General features: G+C 38.9%; 1 protein-coding gene and 2 pseudogenes across 1 annotated transcript in view; 2 read left to right on the top strand and 1 right to left on the bottom strand.

Annotated features, from left to right (window-relative positions):
• LOC147176445 (muscarinic acetylcholine receptor M2-like) overlaps nt 1–26,706 on the bottom strand; it is a 47,170-nt gene extending 20,464 nt beyond the window's left edge. Inside the window, exon 1 of the mRNA XM_086073150.1 lies at nt 26,585–26,706. The gene's annotated coding sequence lies outside the window, so the exon portion shown is untranslated. The remainder of the gene's footprint in view (nt 1–26,584) is intronic.
• On the top strand, nt 9,689–11,850 carry LOC147176447 (uncharacterized; annotated as a pseudogene).
• Nucleotides 12,052–13,297, top strand: LOC147176446 (E3 SUMO-protein ligase ZBED1-like; annotated as a pseudogene).
• Nucleotides 26,707–27,287: the final 581 nt, after the last annotated feature.

Raw genomic sequence — 27,287 nt, 5'->3', positions numbered from 1 at the left:
CTTTCAAATGAAAGATTGAACTCTCATCTTCCATCAGAAATAAAAAGCTTGTTTCTACCTTATTCCGTTCTTCAGTAATCAACAATAGAAAATAGGTTAGTTTCATCCAAATGCTCTGTTTTGGACCAAAATACGGAGATATCAAGCTTTTTGTGAAACGATATTATTTCATGCACTCTAGTGAATTTGACACCTTTTTTTTCTCCATGAATGATGCTACAAACATCTAAACAGTGCTTTACTTCTGTAAAACACTACCACCAACAATGAAAAAGTGTTTTTTGATAGCAAAATATGTTTATTTACATTCAACAGTGTAACAATTTGACAAAACAATTTGGCAAACTATTTACAAATGTGTGCAACTGTGGTACTATTTACAATTGTGTGGATGTTTCAACTACACAGTTTTTCTTTTTGTGAGGTATATTGTGTAAAACTCCCCTGCGTGCAAGGGGATGCAGCATGATTTGCACCACAGATTAGTTTTACTGCGATTGTCCCTTCACGTGCAGACCCTACACTTTCTTGCCGGCCTTTTTTTCCGGGGAGTAGCAGGTATATACTGCAGTGTGTGTTTGACCATGTTGTCATCAAGTCTACTCTCAGGATCATGATACGGTGACCTGGTGTTACATCTGGCTTCCTCATGTCCTTCAGTTCCTATACCGGGTGGTAAGAGATGTTCTGATCCATCTTATCCACTCCATTCATGGTGGCATCGTAGTCCAGAACCAGTGTCTGCTCCGTGATCAGACTGTACCCACTCCTCCGATGAATATGCATTGGACTCGGGGTACTCTTAATCGTCCGATTGAACGTCCGCCTGTGCAGAAGTGTTCGTTTTCCGGCGTTAGCATCGCTAGCCGGTGAGGCTTTACGTTGCGATCGAAGCCGCCGCGTCAACGCTTCCAACTTCGCCGTCAACCTCGGAATCACCATCATCATCATCATCAATGTGCTCTTTAGCATTGGTCAATGCTTTTCGTCTTTGAAAAAAATGCTCAAGCGTGAGCTGCTTGCAACTGGTCTCCATTTTCGCTTCCTCAGTCATTCTCCCCTCAACACTCTAGCTCCGCCTCACGTCTTCTACTGACGCCTACCCGATCTTGTCCAAAGAGAGTCATCGCTGCCATCTAGTGCCCAAAAATTATACTAACTCGACATGCTTGATACTTTCAGCACAGCTTGCCAAGGCTTTCCTCCACCCGTAAAAAAAAAAAAAAACAACAACAAAAAACATAGTGAACGTCTTTTAACGTCTTTGGCGGCACTCATTTGGATTTTACTAAACGTTATTGGCGGTCAAACACTTAAAACTATAAGCAGATATTTGTCTCCTACAAAAATCTGAAGAAAAATTACTTGTTGACAAGAATTTTACTGTGTACTCTGCCCCTTATAACAGTAGACAAAGAGGAGTCTGTATACTCATACATAAGATTTTATTCTTTACTCTAAATAATACAGTAACCGACCCAGAGAGCCGATACATTACTATTCAGGTGACTATATTTAATCAAATATATACATTTGGTAATTTATATGTCCCTAATAATGATGATCCGACCTTTTTCCATGATTTTTTCATGGACATGTATAAAGCGATTACAATCTACCAAAGTAATAGGGGAATACATGAATGATTTTAGCCTCGTCAACAGCTGGGGACTTAAAAACCCAACTAAGAAGGAATTTACCTTCTTTTCCACGGTGCACCGGTCTTTTTCAAGAATTTATTTTTTTCTTACAAATGATTCTATTGCTGATAAAATTGGTACAAAAATACATCCTATTATTAGCGACCATGCACCAGTCTCCCTTCCCCTACAAGTTGACTATACCTTTAAACCACCCCCGACATGGCATTTTAATGTCTCACTGCTAAATGACGCAGAGTTTGACAAAATAATAAGAGAGTGGGCAGACTTTTTGGAAATAAATGACTCTCCAGACTTATCTCCATCTCTTCTCTGGGAAGCGGTAATTAGAGGTAAAATTATATCATATTCATCTTACAAAAAGAAACAGGATAACAAATTAGAAAAAGACTTGGAAGATAAAATTTAACTGATGGATGAATACGCAATAAACCCAAATATGAACTTACTTACAAAATACAAAAACACAGCCAATTCCATTCTTGGTTCAACTAGTAACTCTCGTTTCTCTCGTGTCCTAACACACAAACATAAGGTTATACTGCCAAATGCTTTTTTTTCTTTTCTTTTAACCATACAAATAACATACAAACTAAACTAAGTGAAATTTCTGGAGAAATTGCATAGGAATGCTAATAGCTGAATGCTAAGCCTGATTCTTATGAAGGAAATTGGAAGATAAATTAAGTGAAAATTACAAAGTATTAATAGTAAAATCATTTGACAATGATTTGATGTGTTAAAGATTGGTTGAAACTGGATTCTAACCCAGGAACACCGATCACTAGCCCTTTCTCTTAACCACTCAGTAATTTTAGTCATAGAAGAATTTGTGACATTGTATGTAAAAAGCTTGTATTGAATTTTGAATAATGACGAATTACATCAAAAGTCATGGATGTGAAGCCATTTGACAATAATTAGTATTCAATATTGCATTTCTACAAAACAGTTGTTTCTAGCAAGGATCGAATTCAGGTCCTCCGTGTGGCAGTCAAATAGTCTAACCACTGACCCAATTTATCTGGTTCAGATTAATGGCTTATGGTGTATTTATATTAAGTGACATCTGATGCTGAAAGCATCGCTGAATGCGGAATCAGACAATAAATACCCAGGAAGGCGTGAATTTTTGAAGCAAGTTGAAATTTGAACGGTGTAAATCGGATGTATTATGTGGGAGTTGTTTCTCTGTGAAAAAGTGAGAATAAACAATACAATATAATAACATAAACATATAACAATTTTCTAATTTCTCTCTCTCTCTATTTATTTTTTATTTTTATTTATTTTTTAACATTTGTTGCCCAACACTGCAACACTTTTATCCAAAACAATTTAACAATCAAACATTCTCAATAAGTCTGTCTGGTTTTCTAGGTCTTGTTAATCTTCTCGGAGGTTCAGTGATTTGAGAAGTTGCCTGCAGTTGAATTTGTTGTTCCTTCTGTATATCTTCCTGGTTTGCAGGTTCAAGTTTCTCACTGTCCTCACAAGTCTTTAGCAGACTCCTCCTGTTCCTCCTCACTTTTTGTCCATCTTCGATTTCCACAATGTAAGATCTAGGTCCAACCTCGCTTAGTACAGTTGCTTTTCTGTCCCAGCAATCAGGTCCCTCGAGGACATTGTCCTTTTCACAAAGAAGTTCCAGATATTTTGTTGCTCTGTCATATGCCATTTTCTGTTTGAGTTTGAGCTTCCTTTTGTTGTCTTTACAGATGTTGTTGTCGTTACGTCCTTGTGGCATCTGTGAAGTGTGGTGCGAAGCTTACGACTCATAAGTAGCTCAGCAGGTGATGCTCCTAACTCCAAAGGAGAAACTCTGTAACTTAGTAATGCGGGGTAAGGGTCAGTCTTACCAGTTACTATCTTTGGCTTTCTTCAACAGTCTCTCAACAATTTGTACTCCCTTTTCTGCTCTGACCATTTGCCTGGAGATACAAAGGACTTGAAGTAACGTGTTTAAATCCGTATTGTTTTGCAAAAATGTTTAAACTCTCCACAGTCATACTGAGGACCGTTGTCACTCACAACACACTGCGGGATTCTGTGTCTTGCAAAGATCCCCTTCATGTGCACAATAATAGACTGCGTGGTGGTGCTGGAGAGTTGCACAATCTCAGGTTAGTTAGAGAAGTAGTCTATAACAACAAAAGTCTTTGCCATGCAAATAAAACAAATCTTTATTTTTATTTTATTTTATTTATTTATTAATTATTTTTTTTATTCTTTTAAGAGCTCAGTATTGTTCATTCGGTAATGTCATCATCATTGCTCTTTTTCTTTTTTCTTTTTGGTATGTGGGTGAGTATGTGTATGTGCGTGCATGCGTGCGTGCGTGTGAGTGTGTGTGTATTCGTTAGCTCACCAAAAACCTATTAGAAAAAATCCCATACCGTTCACCTAAACCGAACACCGCCGTCAGGAGACCCAAGGGGACCAAAGAAAACAAAGGAAAGTGAAATCCAGCACCGACCAGACACCACCCACCGGGCCACCAACCAGAGTTCTTCACCAACCCCAGAAACATCTAAATTCCAACAAATCCAAAAAATCAGGGAGACCTCAAGAGACCAAAGGAGAGACTGAGGAAAGGAAGGAAGGACAAACGAAGCAGAGTGAGATCCACAGACACCAGCCTCCACCGATTCAATGACCTGAGGAAGAAGCAGATTGTGTCTGAGTTTCGATAGATGCTGGTGTGGTGGATCTGGCATGCATGAAAATCTCCACCAAAGAGGGGAGCCGTCGACCCCTGCCAGGACAGAGCAAGCACAACACCTCAGGGCCCCCCAGGCCGCGGCAGCGCCAAAGGACGACCCCCGGGCCCCTCCAGGGCCACCGGCCGGAGAGCAAACCCAGGAGCAGGAGCGCCCCCCACCCCAACACGGCCCGCGCCCCCACCCCAACGCAGCAGGACGGGGCACTGCAGGCCCGCCAGGCACCCCACCGGTCCACAGCCCCCGCTCCCCCCACGACCCCCCCGCCCCCCATCCACCCCCGCCATCCACCCCAACCCAGCCCCAGCCGCCCCCAGGCCGTCAAGCCCCCCCCCCACCCCAAAGTGTGTTATGTGCCCTATATGTCTATAAAAGTGTATTATTGCAAATAAAACAAATCTATGCCCATCTTTTGCCAGGGAATTGTAGGAAGGTCGGCTATCAGCATTGGCTCGACTTGTTTGTTTTGATGTTTTTGACAGATTTCACATTTTTTAATCATTTCCTCTATGTCCTTGTTGATACCTGGCTAGTAGATGGCTCCTCGTGCTCTTCTCTTACATTTCTCTACTCCCAGAGAAATGTCCTTCTTGAAGACGTCAAAGCATGTCTTTGTGCAATCTTGTCCTTCCTCAGCATGATGACGTTTGACACACACAATTCTGCTCGCACAGGGAAGAACTGAGGATTGACTCCTTTTGACCAGCCACTGTTCATGCATTCTGCCACTTTGTTTAATACTGGATCTTCAACAATTTGTTGCAGCATGGCATCTGTCGCAGGCAGTGAGGCTGTGACCATGTTGATGTGAGCTAGGGCTGTGCAATTAATCAAAATTCAATTACGATTTCAAGTATTACCATCCAAGATTACAAAGTGGGCATAATCTCGTACAAAAACAATTATTAATACTAGGGCTGCAACGAGTCTTCATCATTTCTGCCTTGGATACCTGCTGAGATAGTCGTAGTCAGGTTAATGGCAGTATGCATGACAGTAAGGGCTAACGTTGTGTAACGAATATTGCCTGTCACCCTAAATGTTTCTATTCTATTTGCCTTTTTAAACATTTCCCCCCTGGGGAATGTCTTAACTCTGTGTTTTCAGTTTAAAAAGGACTATTTGAGCTTCCGTCCAGCAGGGACTGGATTTCGTTTTGTAACCCCCAGGAAACGCATACCACAGCCCCGACAGACCTGAAAGCCTGTTTATGGTCTGGTCTATCCACATGAATTAGCCATGTGTTTTTTCGGAAACAATCCCCCTTGGAAGTTCTATGGTACAACAGTGCCCTCCAGCGGTCACTATCGGTTATCCTCAAGAATCCTGCCGCTCCTAATTAATCTGAAGTCTACATAATTACACGGACTCTATGTACTGGACTGATATCAAGTGACTCCTGTTGTTTATCTTTGTACACAACCTGTATGTCTATCTCAAATGAATGATGTGTGTAATTTCTATAGCCACCTAAGTTTAGCTAATTAGTAAGCTTAGCGGATTCAATAACTTTATGATTGCGGTAATGTTTGAAATGTGTTCAGAATGATAAATGAAGCATCTGCTTTGTAAATTCTGATAAAAAATTATCAAATACTATCCCAAAAGCTTGGTCTCAGTCGACCAAGTCTGCTTCATGCGCACGGAAGAGGCGGGACCAAACTGCCGGTCCCCTGGGACACAGATTAAAAACCAGCGCGCGAAGGAACTTCTCACTCTCTTCCCTCTTCTCTTCCCAGCCTGCTCTTCACCTCACGTCTGGCCCCATGAACTTTTCCTGATCATCACTAGAAACGTGGTCGCCGAACACGCTGAGGCGCCCCGCCGACCCGGTTCCACGACGGCTGTTAGGCACCGAGCCGCTGCGCGCCAGCGACCCCTTTCTGCTCCAGCCGTGCGCCCAAAACGCCTCGCAGTGCTTCAAACCACCTGCTTGCGGCCTCTCAACCGCGCAAGCACATCACCACCAACTGGGACGTGCGGCAGCCAAGGACCTGCAGCGGCCTCCACGCCGCGCGTCCACCTCGCCAGCAGCCAGAGACTCCAGAGCAGCATTCCAGCTGCGCGTGCGCCGACTGCCCAGATTGCCTCAAACAGAATTTTCTTCAACTGAGGATCGACGCTCGAGAGTCTCTCTTCCTTCTGTGCAAACTGAACCAGTCGTGAGTGCTGTTAACATTATTAACATTGTTTTACTGTTTCGATTGATATTTTAACCGTTTTGATTTTAGTTAGAGCTGTGTAATAATAAGACAACAGTTAATTCAAATGTTATTAAATCTATAGTCCATTGTTCTCTTCTCTGGGAAAGAGATGTCGAAGTTGTTTCTGAGTTATCTATGTATCAGGAATGTTTGGAAAGTCACGCAGAGTTCTGTCCATAAATTATCTGGTCCAGGAGGTGCCGGGACCAATTATTTACCCACATCTGTAGTGGACTAAGATACGAGCTGAAGATTTATTATCTGTTTTGTATTTCACTCTTCCCACAAAGACAAGGATGAAGGAGGGGGAGACTATTTTTTGTAACCACTGCTTTTGTATAAGTGAGGATGAGCAGAGAGCCAAGGGCACATTCGGGGACTCCTTCTGATTCAGCAAGGGTCCAGAATGACTTTGGAAATTTCTAAATAAAATACTTGCAAGTAAGCCTCTTCACTAGATCTCAACTTTGAGTTTTATTTCAACACGCAAGAAAACTTTTGGCTGTTTTTAACAGTGCGCTGTCATTGCAATCTGACCATATACTGCTGGTGCATTGCTTTTATCTAAACATAAAATAATTGACAGGTCAAACGCTTCCACCTCTCTCGCCCATCTACCTTTTTTTTTTTTTAATCTTAGTTAGTTAGGTTGCATGTTTTCTTTTTATCTTTGATTTGCATTTTTATTCCGTTTCATTAATAGGTTAGGCTGTGACTGATATATGTGTTGTCTAGAAATTCAATTTCTGCCGAATCATTTGTGTTTACGGAGTGGATTAGTAATTCTCTTATTAAAGCAAAGGACTCCATGATTAACTAAAGTAGCAACTTCAGATTATGAATACTTGATAATAGGATTTTTATTGTTTATTGACTGCTAGCTAACAGCGAACTACCAGCGCTAGCTCGCAGCGGTAAAGTGCTCCAGCCGTCTGATTACTTTTCAAAGACGTACATACTACAGCCTGTAGACAGCTGGGGTGGGCTCCAGCGCGAGCGCGCCCGCGACCCTTGTGAGGATTAGCGGCTCAGAAAATGGATCGATGGACTGTGCACACTTTGATGCTGACAGCCTGACTAATTTGCCATTCCTACTGATCACTTATTAACAAACCAGGCTTACTCAAATGTGCTATTTATTTAGCCGACAAAATCGCTATTGTGGGTCTGTTGTCACTTTAGTTCCATTGACCAAAATCTATGGGGGGAGATTTGTTTAAAATCTCACTGTTTCAGAGGAAAATAGTTTGCTGACAAGCACAGTGTTAGTAAAAAATAAAATAAAAAAGAGTTGATTATCTAAAAATGAAAACCAGCAAATGTGTTTTTTGTCTTCTGTATTTATAATTGTTCATTAACCAAGAAAGTATATAGGCCTATAGGTACACATTTTTATTTCTATCCAAATACCCCATTATTTGCTAGAATTTTCAGTAGCATATCCAAATACCAAAATATTCGATAGCTCCAGCCCTAATAATATTAATTTGGTGTTGTTTTAAGGCACGCCCACACGAGTTGTGTCACCACACACCCCTGTCAAAACTAGCTTGCACCCCACAAGCCACACTGCACACGTTGCACACCAACTTCAAATTTTTGCTAACATAAATAATATATATTATTATAAATTATCTTTGGTCCAAAAGGAACTTACATAATTATAGTGTTTCAAATAATTGTATTTGTCTTAATATTTTCAAATGTTTAAACATGTTCTTGTTTTGAACAAAAAAAATAATAGTTTTGAATAATCGTGATTTCAATTATTACCAAACATAATCGTGATTATTATTTTTCCCATAATCAAGCAGCCCAAATGTGAGCCTCATTCTCCTCTGCTGAGATGCACTCAGTCGTGTCACTGTCATTCAGGGATGGTTCTTGCAAAACCGTATCAGCAAGCACTATGTATTTTCCAGGCATGTATTTCAGCTCAAAATCATAACGCGCAATGTCAACATCATTCGTTGGATTCTAGGAGACATGTCGTTTTTTTTCTTCTAATTGAAATAAGTTGTTTATGATCCGTCTCTGCTGTGAATGTGGGCAGTCCATAAACATATGTGTGAAACTTGCTACACCCAAACACTAAACCCAGTGTCTCCTTTTCAATCTGAGCATAGCGTTTTTCAGTTTCAGTCATAGATCTGGATGCATGGTACAGGTTGCCATATTTCTTCACTCATTTGCAGCAGTATGGCACTTCGCCTCTCTTTTGATACATCAGTGGAAATTTTGGTTGGTTTTGTTGGATCAAAGTAGGTAAGGGCTGGCTCAGCTGTCACAGTTCTCTTTAGTTCTTTCCATTAATTTTCATGTTTTGTTGTCCACTCAAATGTTACGTTGTGATGCAGCAGTTCTCTTAGAGGTTGGGAATGAACTTACCCAAGAGGTTTATCATCCCCATTGCTCGTAGAAGTCCTTTATTTTCAGTTGGAGCTGGCATGTCCAGCATGGCTTGCACTTTGGTTTTGTCTAGCACCACTCCATTCGCTGTAAGCTTGTCTCCCAAAAATGTAATTCCTGTTACTCCAAAAAGACATTTCTCTCTTTTTAGTTTAAGTCCATTCTTTTTAACTCTTTGTAAGATCTTTTCAAGTAAGTCTCTCATCATGTTGCTTCTTTGTGTTGCCCCAAACAACTAAGCCATCAATGTACACACATGTACCTTCCAGACCTTCTATGATTCACTCCATGGCTCTGTGAAAGATCTCCGGTGCAGACTTTATGCCAAACGGGAGCTTCAGAAAGCAGTAACGCCCAAATGGTGTGTTGAAGGTGGTGTATCTGCTGCTTTCTGGGTCGAGCTTCAGCTGCCAAAATTCATGCGAAGCATTCACTTTGCTTAAGTACTTCGCACCTGCCATGTCACTCAGGATCTCTTCACGCTTCGGAATTTGATAATGTTCTCTTTTCATATTTTCATTTAGATCTTTAGGGTCGAGGCAGACACGCAACTCAAGGAGTGAGGAGGATCCTGATCTGAATCCTGACAACGAAACAGTGGAGCAACAGGTGAGAGCCAAACTGCAAGATTTGAGAATAACAGTGGCACATTCAAGAGTGCTACCCGCTTCCATCTGGAAGGAGAAAACCACCAATGGTCCTCATGAAGCTAAGCAACAGAAAGAGCAAAATTGCTCTCCTCAAGCGGGGCCCCAAGTTGAAAGGTCAGAATGTCTATCTGAATGAAAACCTGGCCAAAAAGAATGCTGAAATAGCAAGAAAGGCTCGTCAACTGAAGAAAGCTGGGAAAATTGGGGCGACTTGGACCGCAAACTGCGACCTGGACCGCAAAGGTCCTCATCAAAAGGTAAGAGATGAAAACCAGGGTGATCAAAAGCGTGCAAGAGCTGAAGGCTTATGAAAATTAAATATGGCCCAATCAACTGACTCTATACTCTCATTACATCTGAATCTAGAAGATCAATTTGAGGATTGTGCTTTGAATGATCCAAATGGAATATTTGACCCTGCTAAAAAAATATATATATACAACAACAAATCGGATAAATGCCACTACTACACTGAAGACCAATACAACAAATTAGTCAATTTGGACGGTAAACTCTCTATAATCCATTTCAACAGCAGGAGTCTCTACACTAACTTTGAACACATCAAGGATTATATACAGAAGTTTGACAAGAAATTCAATATCATAGCTGTTTCTGAAACATGGATAAAAGATAACAAAGGCTCTCTCCAAAGATATAATATGGTATGCACGAACAGAACTGACAAAGGTGGAAGAGGGGTTGTTTGTGGACAGCAACATCAAGTTTGACATATTAAATAATATGTCGAATAGGGTTGATAATCTTATGGAATGCATAACGATTGAAATTACTCTGACAAAAGGTAAAAAATAAAAATAAATTACAAGTTACAAGTTTACCGTGCACCTGATTCCGAGGTTATGCTTTTCACTAGATGTATAGAGAAATTACTGTCTAGAATTAACAATAAGCATGTGTTTTTCTGTGGTGACATGAATATTGATTTGTTAAACCCTAATAAAAATACACACATTGAAGACTTAATTGATACAATGTATTCATTAGGGCTTCACCCATTAATCACACAACAGACTATAATTACGACCCATAGTGCAAGGTCCTCATCAAAACGTAATAGATAACATCTTCACTAATGTTATGTTAAATGAGACTCAGAGTGGACTAATGATTAATGACATTACTGATCACCTCCCAATTTTCACTAACTATGTATGGCTTCACAGTAACAACACATGTCAAACACAAACATTATATGAAAGACTTAGGTCAGATCGAAATATTACTGCATTTGGAAATGATTTGTCAACTCAAAACTGGAACTGTGTTTATGATGCAATGGATGTGAATATAGCGTATGACTGTTTCATAAACAAACTAGAACAATTGTATGATAAAACTGTCCAGTAAAGATATTTCATATCAAACAAAATCCTCAAAGTAAACCACGGATGACTAAGTCTCTCATAAATACTTGTAGAAAAAATTTAACTTATATAAGATATTTATTAAACAAAAGACAAAACAGGCAGAGGTAAGGTACAATAAACATCGTAATAAACTAAATGCTATTTTGAGGGATTGTAAAAAACAGTATTTTTACCAAATTGTTGGAGGACAATATAAATTTCACTTGCAAACTATGGGATATCATGAACGAGACTATAAAGGGGGGGAAAAAAGCTAAGCCATCTTATCCTTTACTACTATATGAAAGTAGTAAAACATAGAAGAAATCGCAAATAAGTGACCAGCCCAGCGTGAGTTCTCTATTCCAAGCCAAAATCCCTTTTACTTCACCCAGAGCAAAATCCATCACGCACAGCATCGCTGTATATATTCGTAAAGATCTACGACCATATAGCGTGGTTGAAAATGAGGGCTTTCGTTACATGATACGCACTCTTGAGGCACGCTACGAAATACCCAGTCGAAAACATTTAACAGAAAAAATTATTCTTACTTTGTACGAGGAGACTAGGGCTCAAATAATGAAAGCACTTGAGTCTTCTGAACGAGTTGGTCTTACCTGTGATGGATGGACTTCGAGGGCCACGCTGTCTTTTATCACCATTTTATCAGCGATTGGGAACTAAAATCATACGTGCTTCAAACCCGTGAAATGCATGAAACCCACGCTGGCGCGCACATTGCAAGCAAGCCGTGGAAGAGTGGAAGATTGACACCAAAAGGCCTGTTGTCATGACCGATAATGCCTCTAATATGACTGTAGCAATGGAACTAACCGGCTACCAGCATGTACGATGTTTTGCCCAAGTACTAAATCTTGCGTCACAACATGCTCTGAAGGTGGCCACTATTGCCAGGCCTCTTGCCAAGATTTTGAAGGATCTCAATTTACTTTCACAGAAGCGCAATAGGCGCAAAAGCACTGAAGAAGAACCAAACTCTGCTTGGCCTTCCCCCCCACAAGCTCATCACGGACATGCCTGTGCGTTAGAATAGTGCTTATGAAATGGTCTCCAGGTTTCTTGAACAACCAGCCATAACCGCTGCTCTTTTATCACCTGAGGTAAGAAAGTTTTTATATTTAAAGGATCATTAATCACATTGTGCATGTAGTGTTTCTTTTTCTTTCTTTTTTTTTTTTTTTACAATAAATACCAAGTTAATCAAATAGTAATATTTTCTGGCATATCTAAAATTATGTGCAGGTTAGTTAATGTACATAATAATACAATTAGTAAACAACACAGGTGAAATTTAATAATTACACACATTCAGCTATTTTTTTTCACTTTGTAGTACTGTACTAACACTTGAAATATTCCACGAAAACATAATTGCAAGTCAAAAGATAAATATAAAAGTTTGTAATCTTATGGTTTTTTCTTTTATGCTGTGTTTTTAGGGTGAGAAAGAAAGTGACTGACTGCTCACTGACGGAGTCTGATATCTCAAATGCTGAAGAGACAGTGGAAGCACTCAAGCCAATGCTTGTGGCAACATCATGTGTGAGGAAAAGAGCCCCACATTTCTGTCATCACTCTACTTCAAGCTCAGCTGTTAAGCGACACCATCTGCACTGTTGAAGATTCACCACTGGTTTGAGAAATCAAGATCTCCATTCATCAAAATCTCTCAAAAGAGGTATCAGTCCATGGAGGAAAAAGGTTGTTCTGTACATATCGTTATATCATCATTTCTTGACCCAAGGTTTATATCATTCCTCTTTTTGTCATCTGAAGAAGTGCAAGACACATATGCAAAACTACTGTCAAAAGCTGTAGCATTGAAGGAGGATGCACAGGGCATTTGGGAGAAAGCACAGGGAGAGGGGGAGGAGCTGCCACACACTAGTGAAAAAAGTCCAAAAAGGAGAAAGTCTGCTCTTGTGGATCTGCCAGGACAGACTTTCAAAAACAATACATCTACTCAGACGGAGTCACCCATAGCAGTTGCTGACAGGTAGATAAAACAATATCAGGATGTTTAGTCTCTTCCACTCACGGAGGATCCACTGCTATGGTGGAGAAGTTAGCAGCATGCATACCTTCTTCTTTCCAAGCTGGCACAAATGTATTTGTGTATTCCTGGAACAAGTGTAGCAGCTGAAAGAGTTTTTTTCAACTGCTGGTGACATCATCAGTGTTCAGAGAAGTGTGCTCACCCCTGAACATGCTGACCAGCTGCTCTTTCTGAAGAAAAACATGAACTTACATAACATGTAAAATGGACATTTATCTGTCCAGTGAATGACTTTTGCACAAGTTTGTATTAACAATGTTTATTATTCAATGCTCAAGTTGTAAAAATCGGCAAAGTTTAAAAATCCACTTTTTGAAGCACAATTACTGTGGAATACTATTTGATTTTTTTTAATTTTATATTTACGTTTTTTTGCCTTATGCAAACGTTGCAGTAGATTTGCACTTTACACAAACAGAAATGTGATTGAGTTGTTGAACTACAATAGTGTTTACAGGCAGCACTCCATTTGTTTACAAAAATGTTGCAATAATAATGTCTCTATTAAGACACTTGCATTTGTTTACTAAAATTTGCACTTAAGTACTCAACTACTTACTGTGAAGAAGACGATACGGTAGCTTTAATATTGTGTTTCAGTGATTGTAAAAAAAATTAAAAAATTTCATTTAAAAAAAAATAGTGAATAGTGTCTTGAATAGTTGTATCGTGATTAGCGTGGATTGCTTTCCTGACCAATATATCGATATCGTCATATTGTGAGATAATCGTTATCGTGAGCTTTGTATCGCGTATCGTATTGTATCGTGAGGTACCCAGAGGTTCCCACCCCTAATGCACATACATACACATGAATTATTTATTAAATCCAAATTTAAATTATATGATTTAATAAACGTTAGTACTGTGCAGACAATGTACAAAGCGTCAAAAAATTGCCTCCCTTGTAATTTGCTTCCAGGCCAGGGAATCAAAATATGATTTGAGAGGTTAACATGTATTTGTACAAAGTTGTAAAATCATTTTCGATCTCCTGTACTGGTGTAAAACAATGGAATAACTTGGATTTTGGAGCAACTAACACAGGGACATTGACTGGCTTAAAAAAAAAAAAAAGTTCAAAGAACTTATATTTAACAGCTACATTGATGATAATATAACTTCTGGATATGATGGCATTTGCATGTAAGGTCCAAATCTGGGGGAAAACCCTGAACCGTAAACAAAACATAGCTAAATGTGATATCTTTGTTCAAGGACTGATAGTCATTTGGGAACTGTTACGCCACTTGGGAATAGCAGCTGTCCTGACTGTCCTGACTGCTGAAATAAGTATTGACTCTAGCCTGTCCATCAACTTGGAACTAGTGAACTGGTCTTTAAGTGCTCTGGACAAGATCTTCTCTACAATGAGAACTGGACCTGGCCAACCCTCATGTCCGGAAGGAACTTTCATGTCTGGATATGCAGAAGATAGCTGGGGAAGATGACGGCCGCTGTGTCTAGCCTCACTCGAATTTGAAAACGCCGAAAATCTCTACCTGTTCGTCACGCTTGTGGCTGGGATTCTTTTGCTAGGGATTGGAGCCCTCTGGCTTCATCTGATGGTCAGGAAAATGCAGGGTGGGCAAAAAAAAAGGCAGTGGAAATGGCCATTGTGGCTTTGAGCACTATTACTGGAGTACAAGCCGGCCTGTACAAGGCCTGTGATGACATGTCACAGGTGAAGAGTGACCTAGCTGCATCCAACATCGCCACGACGAGAATGGGAATGGACTCGGCTACAAAGCTGAGCAATCTGGAGAGGAAATCACGTCGGAACACAATGATAAACAGGAATTGAGATGAGGAAAAAAACGACTGACGGGTATGGCTGGACGCGGGCTGCCATTTATCCTCAACTATCCAAAGAGTGTTGGAGACTTGAGAAGAGGTTTTGCTCTCTTTGTGTCAGTTTTAATAATTGTGCTTATGCATGTCATTTTAGTGTTTTGTTAGTGCTGCAATTGGGAAAAAAACTGTAATGCCCAGATGAGTACAAAGAGCCCTGATTTTTTTTTTACAAAGACTGCACCTATAAGCATGTATCTTCCCTTCAGTGTGGAGTGCTCGCGCCGAACATGCCACAGATTCTTGAAGGGGGAAGGTGGGGGAGTGGCGCCATGCACGAGCTTTACACAGAGACTGCAGTTACACTTTAGGCCAGAAGTGGCAGTTGCAAGGAAAAAAGTGACCAAGTCCACAATGCTTCTTTAATATACCTTATGAATGTTTTGGACATAAAAACATTTTCATATTAATAAAACGTTTTTTTTTAATAACTGCAAGTCGGAATTCAAAGTTGTGTGCCTTTAGTGTACAAACCCAAATTACATTGAAGTTGGGACATTGTATAAAACAACCTTAAATAACAACAGAATACAATGATTTGCTAATCTTTTTCAACCTCTATTCAATTAACTAAACTACAGAGTAGACAGACAGTACAGAGACTAGGAAAGAATAATAATAATAATAATAATAATAATAATACAACCAGTTCAGCGTGTACCCCGCCTACTGCCCAAAGCCGGCTGGGATAGGCTCCAGCGCCCCCTGTGACCCTTGTGAGGACTAAGCGGTTAAGTAGATGGATGCATAGATGGATGGATAATAATAATAATAATAAAAACCCTGTTTGATACATTCCTCAGGGAAACAGATTACTAGAGGAAAAATGTGCTCTGGTATGACGAGTCCACTGTACAATTGTTTTTTTCTTGACCATGAACATTTTACCCTCCAGGCCAAAAAGGAAAAGTGCCATCTGGATTGTTATCAGCACTAAGTTCAAAAGTCAGCACCTGTGATAGTATGGGGGGGGGGGGGTGATTCGTGCCCAAGGCGTAAGATGGCCGCCCTGTCGCTTTAACAGCTTGCACGGGCGTATATACAGATCAGTGAGACGAATACAGGAGAAGTGACAATGGCGGGTGATTCAAGAACAACATCACGCAAAATATTTTGCTGTAAAGGCTAAGGAGGTTGCGCAAAACAACTACGACATGGCTATCCGCCAGACTGGTGGTTTGTGAGAATTGGAGATACGTCATCAAACTATGACAAAACGTCATCATCGAGCTGCGACCCTCACTGTAGGAGTATCCCGCATATGGTGTTCACATTGGACTGTACGTGCGTTTTGAAATCTTTCCACTCTGGAGCCCAGTTCCAAAAGTGATCGGTTGCAAGCTCCAAAACGGCGTCGCCGTGTGGACAAACTGCCCAAACGGTAAGAAACTTGTGCGGATACATTGAAACGGGCTTTCGTGTGGATAGGGCGTTTCACGGTTAAATCCTTTATAAGGATATTCCGACTAGAAAACATTGTGTGCCGCCATAAGTCTTCAAGGGCAAGCAGATAATCACATTTCTAGATGCACTTCATGATGAAGTTGTAAAAGATAGACCAGAGCAGCCCAGGTTTGTTGTTGTCTGGGATAATGTTAATTTCCATCGGGCTGCTCTGGTCCAGAACTGGTTCACCAACCATGATCAATATGAGGTTGTATACTTGCCCTCACCATTTCTAAATCCTATAGAGGATTTTTTATTTTTTTTTGCTTTGAGGCCATGGAAAAGACACTACTGTAAAGTGATGATTTTGTAATTAGTATTTAAGCTTTTGGTTGTGAAAAAGTGCCTTCTGTGGAAGTGTAGTCTGCTGTGTTTTGTATAAAGTAGACTAGTGTGGTGCTGCTGATCTGAGAGTGTATTCATATGATGCAAGTGGGTATCATTTTATCATCAAAATGACATTTTGACAAAGGATTGATTTGTTTCAATTTGACATAGAGGCAGAGGGGTTGAGGTGATTCTATTATTATTATTTTTTTAATTTTTTTAACTGCCAAATATGTCTTACCTAACAATGCAACAAAGCAATGTATTTTCATTATAAAATCAATGTAAAGTCTGAGCCTGTAAGTGGCTCCATTAGGCCACATGATAACATCATACTGTGCCTGAGAGACATTTCCTTCCTGCTCTTACAACCCTGTGAAACTTCATTACTCCATCACTTACTCATCACAGATGTATTGCAAGTCTTTTCTGTGGCAAGACTACTAACAACTGTGTGTGTGTTCTTGTATGTGTAATCTTGTGAGGACCATATTGCAGTTTTTTACTATCATTGTGGGAACCACAGGTGCTTTGTGGGGACATTTTGGCCGGTTCTCACAACTCAAGACCTCTTTTTTAGGGTCAAGAATTGGTTTTGGTTGGGGTTAGGGTAAGGGAAGGGTTAGGATTAGGATTAGGCCAATTAGGATCAGTTAGGATGGCTAAGATTAGGGTAAGGGGCTAGGAAATGCATAATGTCAATGGGATGTCCACACTTGGAATTATGTGTGATAGTGTGTGTGTTAACTATGGCCTGCATGTACAGTATACTCAATAACCTGGTTTCTGTTTTGGGTAGATGTATGGATATCACATGAGCATGTTTTTCAGACTGGACATAGATGTTCCAATTTTTGTAAATTATGGTGCTAAAGAGGCTGGTTGTAAATGTGAAATTGTATGATTTCCTCTTTGTTATTACAGTGGAACAATGTGGGATATATTACAGACCCACCTGCAGTGGCGTGCACAGACATTTTGGGGGTCAAGTGCTCCCGGGGAAAAAGGGCACTTTTGCGCATATGGAATACCTTATTGACAATTCCAAGATGACGTCATGAGTCAAGATAGCGGTCAATTTGGTCTTTTAGTGAACGAAATCTATCCGCTCATTGAAAAGCATTATTAATGTAATTTGATTTGTGAGGATTATTTTGATTTAAAAATGTGATGAGATGTTGTTTGACTACTATAACAATCGGTGTGACTTGTATGATAGTCACAGGCAAAAGCATTCCAATCCACCATTTGCGTTCACCTTAATAAAGGAACCATTTGCATTGTGTTGCATTGGGGAAGTGTCAGAAATGCCCGGATGTTCGGAATTGTCAATACAAGTTAAAAAACAAACAAAACATTACACACACAAATAATAATAATAATAATAATAATAATAATAATAATAATAATAATAATAATAATAATAATAATAATAATAATAATATTTTACTAGTTTTAATAACAGCCTATTAGGGCAACATGATTGCAAGACTTGTAGCATAGAAATAACTTAGAGTTATGGTTTGTACAAAATAATAGCTAATAATTTAGCTAATAATAGTTTCATGCCTGCTGATTTAATACAAACCACTTCAAAAATAAAATGTGAACAGCTTTTAAGATTTTTCAATAAAATTAACCTTAAGGAGCAAATCAAATTTAAAATGGGAGCTTTAAAAGGTGCTGCTTGTTAACATGACTCTCTGGTCTTGACTCTGACTTTTCATCTTCATGTGTCTTTGATTTCATCCAAGAGAGCAGAGATATGCTTTCCCTTGGCTGCTTGCTGTAAAGCTCTTTTTCTTTTTTCCCTTTTCAGTTTCTCCTTTCTAGGCATTATGCTACAATTAGTAAATAAATAGACCAATTTTAACCAAACAGACCAACGGCATGAGAATGAATAAGACTGACTGTTGTCATTACCAGAAGGCAAAAGGGTATTTTTCACAATGCAACTCAACGTAGACGAACGTTTCGATGAAATAATCTTTTGAACGGATTCAGTTCACTTTAAAAAACTGTCATGCCCATCACTAGTTCACGTGAGAGAGACAGCTAGGTTAAGTGTGTGCGTGCACGGGGCGCATATCAGGGCTTTTAACAAGTAACAAAATGTAATAGGTGTGCAGATCACAACAGACGTGTTTTGTTTGTCCAAGTTGGCCAACAAGTTTTGCTCTGAGCAAACAATGAGAAGACGGAGAAATGTTCACATCATCGAGGGCCAGTGCACTAGACTTGTAAGGACAATTGTGAAATATTTTAGTGGAAAACACATTAACGATATATTCACACTTATTCAAGACTGTTTTAAGGTTGTTTTTTTCTTCTCAATGCACTTTTAATGGGCATCAGTTGTGCAGATTTTCGCTATTAGTGACCGGGACGTAAATGGCAGTGGTGTACTGAACGGCAAATTTGATCGTCTGTCCTCACTTCGACTAAGTCACTAATGAGTACAGAATTAAATGGAATTTCTTTGTTAGTTAATTTGTTAGTCAGGGTGATTTCCCTGACAGGGATAAAAAACACATGCTAAAAGATCTAGCAGATGTACAGGTTAAAGCAGCAAAATACACTATACTGGCCTACAGTAGGATGTAGCGATGATGAATTGCTTTACAAAGTCTTATACAATAAAAATGCTGCCTTGTTTTCCTAACCCACTCACTCTGTAGCTGTGGATTTTTACCACATTGGGTTACTTTTACCCATGGTCAGGTTAATTATCTCTACCCAGTAGAGTGGATTGAAGAGTTGAGGCCACCCACCATTTTTTAGCATTGGCTGAAATAAATTTACATTGACATCGTTGCTCTTTGCATTTGAGGGAGCGGGAATCATTTTGTGATCTAAACCCCCAATTCCAACCCATAATGCTGAGTGTCGAGCAGGAAGGCAAATGGGCCCCATTTTTATAGTCTTTGGTATGACCAGGGATCGAACCCACAACCTCCGAGTCTTTGGATAGACACTCTACCAGTAGGACACTGAGCTGGTCACGCCTAGTGACCTATCTAGACACACATTTTTAAACACAATATATATATATATATATTATCACATAATACTTAAAAATACATTTAAAATACAATAAATTGATATAATAAATATATTTGGTTGTTTGGCTAACCAATAAAATTTGTATGCCCGTAACCACCCGGACTGGTCAATGTCTGACCAATTTATTGGTTAATCAAGCCAATATGAGCTTAACCAACTAGATTGGTAGTTTTTTTTTAACCAATCAATTTTTAGAGTGTATATGTACAGTATAAATAATATGGCCTGTACAATTCAGATTTGAGTCCAATAATAGCCCTAAGTTCTAGGGTAAGATATTCAAGGTGACTGCTGACACTTTCACTTGGTTTATGTGGGCCACAAAGATTCTAATTTTGTCTGAATTTAGCTGGAAAAAAAAAACTGAATGAAGGAGCATGTAGATATTGAAAAATAGAGGTCCCAGGATATACCCCTGGGAAACTCCACAGGTCAAAACCAATTTGTGTGTTGACAGTTACCAATTTCAACAAATGACTTACAATGTTAAAAATAAAAGGGGGGGGGGGGGTATGCAGTAGTACTCTCATTTAAAAGTTACATTATTTCCGTGAACAAGCTCATAAATGAGTTTACTCATATATCAATCAGTATTTCTCATCAAAATGCCCTTTACAATTCAATTCAAAATTTAATTTGACTCTTTAAAAAAAAAAAAAAAAACGGACAGAAAGAACTTATGATGTCTGCCCCTGATCAACACAAAATGAATGACAGCAAGCAGTCAAAACGTTTTCAACATAACAATTTTACAAATTAATTCAACAGCATGATTCAATCATTATATATACTGTGTATATATAATGATTCAATCATTATATATACTGTGTATATATATATATATATATATATATATATATATATATATATATATATATATATATATATATATACATACACTAGAGGTGTCAATTAAAAATTGTAATCATAGTTATTCGCATGACTTCAATAATTAACTCACGATTAATCACAAATTAATCGCACATTTTATACCTCACTTTATATCTAAATTTATAATAAAGTGTAAAAAAAATTATCACATTTTTCATACTCTTGTTAACATAAAACTGGGAAATATGGAAAATGGTTGAATTTTTTAGTCGATTAATTTCATAACAATTCATTAAAATTAAAGATAGGTACTGTACTGTAAAAAAACGAGTGTGACATTGATTTGTGTTGGTCATTTTTCTTTCACAACATGGCAGAATTGTGTTTGTAAGACAATGGTGACAGCTCAGTGCATTTTTCTTTTCATATAAAGAGCAGACTAATTTTTAACATGAAGTATTTAATTGAATACACTTAAGACAAGGTATTTAATGTTCAAACTATTGGCTAAAAACAAAAAAGTTTAGTAGTTTGAACATTATAATAACATAACATATTTTTTAAATGCAAGTTGAAAAATGTAATTGATTTAGATAAACTTTTTAAGCTAACTGTATTTTGTTGGTAAAGTTGAGTGTGTCTTTCTTATTTCTTAAAAAAAAATTACGCTGTTATTAATGCTCTTGGGTTCACGTTCCTCCATATCACTGCTCTGTCATGTCTGTTTTTTTCCTGCTATATATAACCCCAATCAAAATTTCAACTTCTGTTTGACATTGTTGCTCTCTATTTTCATCAGAGGTTGAAAAAGTTAGTGGGCCTTTTTTTGTGTGACAAAGGACAACTAAGTACAGTAGTTTTCAAACATAAGGAGTAAAAGTAAAACAAATAATTGTCAGAAAAATAAATATTCATATGAAGTACACATTCCTGAAAAATCAGCTTAAAGGTGTACTGAACACGAAATAAACTTTTTTTTTTGCTGATAAACTGTATAAACTGGTGTTTACTAATGCCGTCTACATGTCCTGGTCATTATTTTTGACAATTTAGTGCATGTTTGAAAGTAGGGATCTCAGGCTATTAACATTTTTATTTTTGATTAATCACGTTTCAATAATTAACTCACGATTAAGCGCAAATTAATTGCACATCTTCTATCTCAATTTATATCTAAATTAACAATAAAATGTACATAAAAAAATCATACTCTTAACATAAAAGTGGGAAGAAATGTTAATCAAATAGAAATATGGTTGCATTTTTTAGTCATTGATACAGTAATTTCATAACAATTTATAAAATTGTTTTAAAATTAAAAATATGTACTGTACTGTAAAAAAGTGTGACATTGCTTTGTGTTGGTCATTTTTCTGTCACTACATGGCATATTTGCATTTGTAAGACAGCTCAATGCATTTATCTTTTCATATTAAGAGCCGACTAATTTTTAACATTAGCAACTTGTGAAATTCTGCACATTTTAAAAACTTTAAAATACAACTTGACCCCAGTCCTCACAAATATATGCATTGTTATTTAATTTATTACTGTTAAATTGTGTTACAGTGACTCCTTTGCACAACGGTTAATGTTTTTACTTTGTTAAGTTCAATACGGATGCACATTGTAAAATGACGTAACTTAACTGGAAACGAACCATCAAAGGTCGTTGTGTTCTTTTCATATTAAGAGCGTTCTCATTTTTAACATGAAGTGACTGCTTTTCACGACGTTGAAGGCTTTTATTTTGTTCTCGGATGCGCATTGATTGTAAAGTGTGTCGCTTTACTGCAAGCCAGAGCCTCTCTGCTGCACGCGACAGCGAGCCAGGAGTACGACTGTTACACAAAAATTGGACAAATTGACTGTTTCTTTAACCAATCACATTTCAAATTAATCCCCACAGCGGCTAACTCTTGATACATGAGCATTTTTCTGTCCTCTGATTGGTTGGTCAGAGCAAAACTGTTGTTGCAATCATCTAGGGCTGCAAAACCCGTCTGTAGCAATTTGCACACATGAATACGTTTAATAACATCCCAGGTGAGTACGATGTACTTTGTTGCCATTTTTGTCATTGTTATTGATAAATATTTATTTTGAACTGCTCCAGAAGATCCTCCTCGCTATTAATGGAGACCTTAGCAACGTTTGTTTTACTGATTTTGAGCTCAGTGTGTCCCTGCTCTGAAACTGCGAAATTTCACATATGCTTGAGTTCTGGCTTCACAGAACATGGTGGTGGGGGAGTTAGGTGCGAATCTGTGTGTGGGGGGAGGCCAATTCGTTACAGAGTCTCGGTTAAAATAGTGGATGCACACTGTTGTGAATGAAACGAAAGCAGCAAAAGGAGAAGCAGCTGCAGCAACAAACCAGCAGTGGTGATTAAGAGACATAACTTTATTTCAGTCATTTAATTTCCTGCACGCAATTCAGGGGATTTCTCGGATACAATGGTGAATTCCTGGGCTCAGTATCAAAAGATTAACATTTTAGCTGTACTGGGAATCAGTCATCATTAACATTATTTTGTTTTGAGAGCAGCAGATTTTCCCAAGTGAATACAAACAAAGCGCCAGATGTGCTATGATATATTACTTACATTAAAAAATACATGTTAATTAACACAATTTGGCTGGTGCTGAAAATCTAATAATACCCCGAAAACAGAAAATATTTTTGCTGAATCAGCATATTGCTTCATGCCGTGATTCCCCTCATATTTGTGGATCTTTTAATTTAGTAACAATATCTTCTTTCTAATTTATTTATTTATTTATTTATTTTAAAACAAAAGGCAAACAAGGTACCAGGAACCTAAAACTACTAAATTAACAAAAGACCAAGAAGCAGATAGATACAAGTAACAAGCAAAACACACTAGGCTAACTAGGGCAAAAGACAACGAAGACAACGAAGACTGAACAGAATCAAAGAACCAAATACAAGCAGACTAAAGAGACAATTAGAAACACCTGGACATGACACAAGTGGCTGAGGGAGCTGATTGATAGACACGAGGGAACAAGGTAGAGAAGCACAGGTTTTGCAAATAAGCGACTACAAGACCGGATATACGTCGCACGTTTTGACCGATACTACGGTCACACGCACGTTTGTAGTCACAATAAATGGCGGATGATAAAGTAAAATAAAGTGTTTGGGGAGACGAAGAAACACGATTATTTTTATAATTAATTAAAGAAAAAAACACTGCAATTTTAGATTGCTTTTTTAACATCAGCTCTTATTGTAACGACACACTTCACTTACATGCGGGAAGGTAGCCAACTAGACAAACTACTTCCGTTCAGTCCGTCAAAACCAACATTCCAACCTGGAACTCCCCATTGTCCAAAAGTTTCGTCACTACAATGTCATCTCGCAGCGCATATTCGCAGAAGAAGAGCGGATGGAAACGGGCATAAGTCGCATGTCCGTTTTGCGCATTTTCACAAAATTCGCATAAAGATTTCAAAACATTTGGATGGAAACCTGACTAGTTTCTTCTCTCTTCTGAAGATTCTGACCACTTGATACACGGCAGGCAGTCAACAGAAGGACTGTGACAGTTTGATGTAATAACGCAGGGGAGGGAAGGCGCTGCATTTTCTTAACCGCTTATTCCTCACAAGGGTCACGGAGGTGCTGGAGCCTATCCCAGTGGGCTCCGGGCAATAGGCGGGATACACCCTGAACTGGTTGCCAGCCAATAGCAGGGCATATTAGGAAACAATATTTATGAATTTTTTAACTATTGCGGTTTCATCTTTTATGTTCAATCATTATTATGTAGCATACCGAACTTTCTTAAAGGATAACTCAACAGGAAGTCAGATTCTTGCTCCACCACTCACTAAGATTTGCAATTAGGGGGTTAAACTTAACTTAAACTTAAAGGGGGTAAAAAATGTGTTAAATTAATTTCCTGGCCGGGCTCTCCCTTAGAGATAGGGTGAGAAGCTCGGTCATTCGGGAGGGACTCAGTGTCGAGCCGCTACTCCTCCGCGTTGAGAGGAACCAGTCGAGGTGGCTCGGGCATCTGGTTTGGATGCCTCCTGGACGCCTCCCTGGGGAGGTGTTCCGGGCATGTCCCACCGGTGGGAGGCCCAGGGGATGACCCAGGACCTGCTGGAGAGACTACGTCTCTTGGCTGGCCTGGGAACGCCTTGGGATCCCGTCGGAGGAGCTGGCTGAAGTGGCTGGGGAGAGGGAAGTCTGGGCTTCCCTGCTAAAGCTGCTGCCCCCGCGACCCAACCCCGGATAAGCGGTAGATGATGGATGGACGGCTTAAAGGGGGGTTTGCGTAGACGAACGATTCGATGAACGAATCTTTCGAACGGATCATTTTAATGAAATTATTCTAAAGATTCAGTTCACTTAAAAGAACTGTCATGCCCATCACTACTAAGAAGCCGTTTAAGGAGGCGTGTATGAGAATGAGCCGGTGGGTGGCGAGGGCGACTACGTCATGCGGAACAATTGTCTCGTGTAATGAGAGGACAAACAGCCAAATTGAGTTTATCCCAGTATGTTACCGGAAGATGCCGCCAAACACATGGTTTTTGCACCAAATTCAAGCTTTAAACAAACATGCACTCAAGTGTCAAAATAATGACCACGACATGTAGACAGCTTTTGTAGACACCAGTTTATACAGTTTATCAGCAAAAAAAAGTAGATTTGGTGTTGAGTTATCCTTTAAGCGGGGGTTGTTTTTTAAAAAGTGCTCTGTAAATCAAGTTGAGTTTTTGCTGTTTTTGTGCCCAGTCCATTATAAAAGTATTGCTTTGCCGCTATTTCGTATCATCTTGCTGCCGACAAACGGACATTAAGTGAGGGTAAGAGCTTCATTTAGTCATTGCCCATAACACGATCTAATAGAAGTTTAGAGAGTTACACCCATCTTGAAGTATCTTTGTGAAAATAAAAATCAATTGGGGACAGTGTCAATTATTCTAGTAGCCATCGATTGTTCACTACTTTTCAAGATGCATTGTGGGATATACAAGGTGACACAACAAAATGAGAACTTTTTAACAATCCAATTATTCATAGTAATTGTAACCTTAAAACGTGTCATCTAAGAAACAATGTTGGAATTTTCTTTTTCTTTTTAAACGACATCCTCCTGTACGAATCCATTGAAATATGTTGTTGAGATTCCTCATTGAACGCTGCAACATCTCAGCTGGGATAGCTGGGATTCCATCATTGTTTGATTGTAAATGGCATGTTTTAATAAAATAAAATATTTTTCTTCCATCACTCTTGGTAAGGTTTTATCGGATTGTTAAAAAGTTCCCTTTTTTCTGTGTCACCCTCTAGTAAGGGCACTAGGGAGAGCAGTGTTGTTTACCAACTTCTGTTGAGCCAAGGAAAACATTTTCCATTACAAAAATCTCACAGCATGCACGCCACCAAACAAAAATGCTACAAGAATTGAAATTGATGATCTTGTCTCATTTTACTCAAATTGACTTAACTGTGTGAAATGAATTGAACACAAAGCAGAAGCCATGACTTTTTCTGTTTTATGAATGGAAACAAGTCGATACACAGGTTTATTGTACTTCTGTCATTTAATGGAAGAATATTTAGTTGATCTCGTCCCTCAAGTATATATCACTGGCATAGCTACAGTATATGAATAAAAACATTTTCGCAGTGAATAAATAATAATGTTATGACAAATTACATGAAATTGGATAATTTCGTGCGGTGATGATTTGTCACGGCACTCCATTGGTCAGTATACAATAAGAAAGTAAGGCATTAAAATATCATTTTGGGGTAATACATGCAGAACAAATATTGCAAACAAGTTCCACCAAAAGACCGAACATCACAATTAGTTATCACAACTATATGGACATCATTTCTAAAATAACACACACTCCCAACAATAATGTTTAATTATTTAATTTTTTTAAGTGCCCTTACCTGCAAAATTTATTGTGGAATCTTACCTTAGGTGTATGCAGTGATGTGGATGAACACTCTTCATGTACTCCATGTTACACTTGCCTCTGTGGAAAAAACTGGAGGCGAGCAGAAAGTTACTGAATGTTGCTCCTCCTCTGACTGTGTGTGTATGCCACATGAATGTGTGTGTGTGTGTGCGTGTGTACGCGCGCAACCGTTGTATGTGGCGTTCAGGGACGTCTCGTAAACAGCAGTACTCGTCTTCCAACATTACACCTTGTGTAAATAGACTGATAGACGTTTGAGTCAAGGAGGGAGGAAGACACGGACTGGAACCTACAGGAGCTTTTAGTGGCTATGGTCTTATAAGCCCGCAGCCAGAGATGCAAATTTGAATTTGAAGAAACAAGACATGCAGTGAGAGCTGTTTGTTTGAGAGAGCGTGCTGGCCTCTGATAACAGCCATAGGCCCCATGTATACGTGGCATGGATGCATAGCCTACAAAAAGGTGCAATAAAAGGCCAGAATTTAAAAAACAAAAAACAGGACCATCTGCTCTGCTGTATTCCGTCGCCGCAGGACGTTAACCTTTATAACTCTGTTGTTTTGACCTTTTCAACAAACCCGTGACGTAGTCTGCTCCAGCTGGTGGATGACCTTCCTTTGATGGAATTATCACAAAGAAGAATGGTTGCACTCTGCGCAACAATATCACCCAAATGAAGAGTGTGCCCTTGATTGAAGAA

The sequence above is a fragment of the Leptonotus elevatus genome, chromosome 4 (genome assembly GCF_054856555.1).
Source record: "Leptonotus elevatus isolate MCC_2025b chromosome 4, RoL_Lele_1.0, whole genome shotgun sequence".
NCBI lineage: Eukaryota > Metazoa > Chordata > Actinopteri > Syngnathiformes > Syngnathidae > Leptonotus > Leptonotus elevatus.
Note: the sequence above shows the minus strand (reverse complement) of the source record. Positions and strands in the feature narration are given on the sequence as shown.